At 35.5% G+C, this 4,919-nt stretch overlaps 1 pseudogene; it reads left to right on the top strand.

Moving 5' to 3' along the window:
- The first annotated feature begins 1,689 nt into the window (after window positions 1–1,689).
- Window positions 1,690–2,043, top strand: LOC150088143 (uncharacterized; annotated as a pseudogene).
- Window positions 2,044–4,919: the final 2,876 nt, after the last annotated feature.

Here is a 4,919-nt window from a genome sequence, read left to right as displayed (position 1 = left end):
ATAACCAGTCAGGAAATGCTCGATGACTGAGAGCTACACAGAATGCCTCAGTTTCTCGCAGGGTAATCGCAACCCCTCCGAAAATTCATTGTTGGCACAATGCATTCCGGCAACACGTTCTCCAATCATACGATAGGAATCGGATGTAACAGTTATGGCGTTCGTTGCACCATACAAGTTATTCGCACCACTCAACCCCTGCTGACACTTTATACTCCTGTTTGATATTTTGGAAGGATATCTCATGAAATTATAGTACTACCTTCTGAGTACACTGTGGTAGTGTGGAGTAAGTTTCTGTGGACTTCCTGTGCATTGCCAGACTGCGGTGATAGCTTCATGCTTCTATTTCATGATAACATCACATTACAGAAGGGCGACTTTGGATGGTGAGGACTGTGAGCAATTTCACAAATGGACAAACCAGTGGCGTGTGGCATTCATAATATCACCCCTCTCGAAATCATTCAGCCCGGCTCTGCGTACCATGTCGAGAATAAATATGTTGGTGGCTCACAGTTCGACCTTGTGTACTTATACCTGTCACTTGTTTATCAGGAAAGTTCCAGTGGATTATGACACTGCCCTCCAAAAAGTATCCGGACACCTGGATATATTTTGAGGGTAAAATACATTGATTATTTCAATTTATAAAGCGACGTTTAGGACAAGTTTCGATCATTATATGTACCTCTGAAAGCCAGAATTCAAGCAGGAGGTAGTCTGGTTGAAAATGGCGAAACACGGTGCGAGGACAGAGCTTTTATGACGGTGGTCGATCGTAGCACCTGCCTCGGTTGCAAGACTTGAAGAACTAAATGTTGTAAGTTTATATGAACTTACACCATTAAGTGTTCCCCTCCACCCTCGAAGATGTTTCCCTCCAGGGTGTAGGGAAACACCTCCGAGTAACTTAAAATTTTAATTTTAATTTGATTAATTAATATTTTTAATTTGATTAATTAAAATTTTAATTTCATAAATTAAATTTTTTTCACATTTTGAAAAATGTAAAAAAATAAATGTGCACACTCAGGGCAAACTGCAACACAAATGGTAATACTGTATTGGTTTTAAAAGTATTTGGTTCTCTCTATCAAACTGAAAAAAGTGTTGGAGAAACAAAGCTACATACGGATTAATGGACAGGCGCTGATAGGCTTAGACATAAATATAATACAGTTATTTTTCTAAAAACCTATGATTTATAATTAAATGAAACCGGAGAGTTTAGTTTAATTATTTGCTAAATACGGTTAATCAACATATTCTTGTCAACATTGTAAATCCTTGTAACCTATGTAAATGGTGCCTGATTATAAAACAGAATAAAAATGCATTCAGGATTTAAATTATTTATATAAGTTACGTAAAGGCATATCAAATAGTATTTTCATCTATGTTGTCAATGGTGTGCCACTTCTTAATTTAATGATGTGCCACTTCATAATACATATGAAACTTTACACGAGTGGCGCGAATTGTTACATTTGGCAACAGTATGTACGCAGTACGACGAGTGACGTGCTGTACTCGAGCATGGCAGTTAACAAACGCAAGACCTCATACATGCCATCTCGTAAAGGGAATCATAGAATATTATTTGGTTTTCAGCACAGAGCAGAGTAGTAAGATATTACTACTCTGTGGTTTTTAGATGCCCGTTTAGAGCTAAATTTTAGTCGCAACATGCCTACAAACAGAGGCAGTCGCAAGCGTAAACACCCTTCGGGTAACAAGCGACTGCCTAAGATGAGACATAAACGGGAATCATTCAGTAAATATGTGTTTAAAATCCTAAAACAAGTTCATCCGGATGTGGCGATTTCGAAAAATGCTATGGCCATAATGAACAGTTTTTTATGGGACTTATTTGAGCGTATTGGGAGAGAGTCGTCCAAACATGTTCGTCTTAGCAGAAGGATTACTCTGACTACACATGATATTCAAACTGCTGTGAGATTACTGTTGCCTGGAGAATTATCGAAGCATGCCATCGCTGAAGCTCTGAAAGCTGTAACGAAGTTTACAAGCAACCAGTAAGTAATTTGTCATGGCCAAAAAGATCCCTTCAAGAGACTGTTGCGAATTCAGTATCTAGATGTTTTTGTTTAAAGGGTGATGCCGTATAAAATGTACATAGAGACTTTTAGTATGCCGCGCTTTAGTAGGTTGAACTGACTATAAAATTATATAAATCATATCGATTTTCAAATTGAATTATCGTGAAGTTTGTATTTATCCATTATCAAACACTGTAAAATGATTTTTAAAACATAATGAAATCTGAAATTCAATACTAAAAAGTTGTTCTCCATTCATTAATATCTAATATACAATGTTTTTAATTACTAATTTTTTTTTTAATCATGATCAATTCAGACAAGTCACTACACTTCGGCACTTAACAACAGGACCTTCTCTCAACGGGACATTTCGAATTCCTTAAAAAAAGATAATACAATTGGGGAACGACCGTCTACATCTGATTAAATTTATAGTTATTTAACCGTTTAGCACAAAGCTTATTATTTAAAATATCGAATTATTTGTGGTTTATTTGATATGACCTTTCCGCATTCACGCTGTTCAAATATAAACATTTTCATAAAACTTCCTTGGCTGATCTCCAGATTAGGGTATCCCGTCTAACATGGTGAAGAAAGAACTATTGACAGGTGAAAGCTGCTCCCACTCAGTTCTGTGATTGGCTGATTATTGTCGCGGATTTCTGATGTTTTGTTACGTATAGGAGCGGGGTACTTAGCATAGTTAGGGTTTTTTTATCTCCTCATCTGGCTGTTTTTGAATCGGAAAATGAGTTCGTAATCTGAAAACAGCAGCAAGTGGGGGGGGGGGGGTAAACACCCTAGGCATATCAACCTAGGAAAACAGTGAGCGGAGTCACAATTTGCCAATTACTGCTTTCCCACTGTTTTGCTAGTCACATGTTGGACGGGATACCCTAATCTGGAGTTTAACCGCTTCCTTTCCTTTTTTGTTATTATTTGGTTTTTAGGAACATTAGCAACTAAGGCCATATTCCTCCCGGGATATGCGGTGGTCATTCCCTGACCTTTCCGCATCCTCCGTATTTTATGGTTACGGGCTCGAACCCCGGTCTAATCAAGAAGCGTGTGCTACGCACTGCTGCTCCTGCCCACCTGGCTACGGAAGCGCCTTCCTTTTTGTCTTAATACAATTTAAATGAATATATGTTGCTGGATTTTGGGGGAAAAAAATGCATGTTTTGTAAACTACGACTTGCAAATATTTACATATATATTTCTATAGCACGGGCTTTTCGATGATTTATGTATCAATGTGCGGAAATTTGCCCTTTGGCCAGTGGGGGTTGATTGCTGGAACAAGCTTCCATCTGTTGTGGAAGTTGATTGCTTAAATAAATTCAAGGAAGAACTGGACAAAACCCTTGGGCATCACATCTGGTGAGTATGGGCTTGGCACACCCAGGGTCCTGAGCTGGATATCATCATTCTTCTTTTTCTCTTTCTTGGTGATTTCTTTCTACTTCTGATTCTTGTTCTTTCTCTCTCTGGGTAATTCAGAATTTTTTTTTTTTTTTTTTTGGCTGGTGCAGCATAAGCCTCAGACTTCCTTGGACCATATGGCTAATAATAATAAATAAACTTTTGGAACGAATGGATGGGTGAAATGGATTTTTTTTTTTTTTTTTTTTTTTTTGCTGATGCTGTATAAGTTTGCTTTCTTGCATCAGATGCTTCTACTAATGCAAATAGTAATGCTAATGCTAACCCTTTAGTTCGAACTGGGGACATTCCACTTTACAGCACTTTCGAAAACTGACGGTTTCTATCCAGTTTCTTTATATGCATGTTATTACCAAGTTGGGATCATATGGAATCAAAAAGATTATTTTATTTGTAAAGGACCAATATTTTGGGTTATCCTTATTTGTATTTAAAAATGAATTCGCATGATGATCATGATTATTATTATTATTATTATTAAAATAAAAATATTCAAGAAAAATCTCGGGATATCAAAAGGCTAGTAGAGTGATTAAATATGCACATGCAGCTTGCTATTTATACAGAGAAGATTTATAAACATGTTTGCATAATGTCATAAACCTTAAAAACGTGTTCTTTATCTTTCGAGCACCAGGGTATTTTGAATTTATGTATGAAAGATTTAATGGATTGGTAGTAATTTGCATTGCTCAATAAAAATATTTATTTTCGTATCAAACAAAACAATTCGCTGTGCTTCACGTGGTGATCCTTTTGCTGAACAAGCTAATGCTAATGAATGAATGTCACCACAGTGTGACCTACTATGCAGGGCCGCTGTGACCCTATGTGCCGTCAGTAAGCGAAATCAAATTTGCCACTCCAAAATATCATAGATTAAAAATATATATAAGGAGTAAATAAAATTGTATTCATTTATTGAAAAAGAAAAGAATTGCAACATATCTCACATATAATATAATGAAACAACAAACAAAAATAACAAAATCATTCTGAAATTCTGGAAATAAACTTTGAATTCTAAATCATAGTAATTGTACTCTATCACAATAATAAAATAAAAGGAAAATTATAATGTTAAAAAAATTATACAAATTTATGTTTCCTTGCTTTAAAGATACTAATTTATTAATTATTGCATTTATGTTTATTTGTTCCAAATGATCATTTTCCATTGAAATTATTGTCAAATTAGAGATTCGTTGTTGAGACATCGTCGATCGTAAATAATTTTTGATTAATTCTAATTTTGAAAAACTCCGTTCACCTGAGGTAACTGAAACTGGTAAAGTTAGAAAAATTCTTAGTGCAACTGCTACATCCGTAAAATCGTTTTAAAAATATATTTATATAATATCGGTGTAAATACACCATAGATTACTCTTAAAAAACTACGATGGTAGT

This window comes from Mastigoproctus giganteus, chromosome 3 (genome assembly GCF_048544385.1).
Source record: "Mastigoproctus giganteus isolate SK-2022 chromosome 3, ASM4854438v1, whole genome shotgun sequence".
NCBI lineage: Eukaryota > Metazoa > Arthropoda > Arachnida > Uropygi > Thelyphonidae > Mastigoproctus > Mastigoproctus giganteus.
Note: the sequence above shows the minus strand (reverse complement) of the source record. Positions and strands in the feature narration are given on the sequence as shown.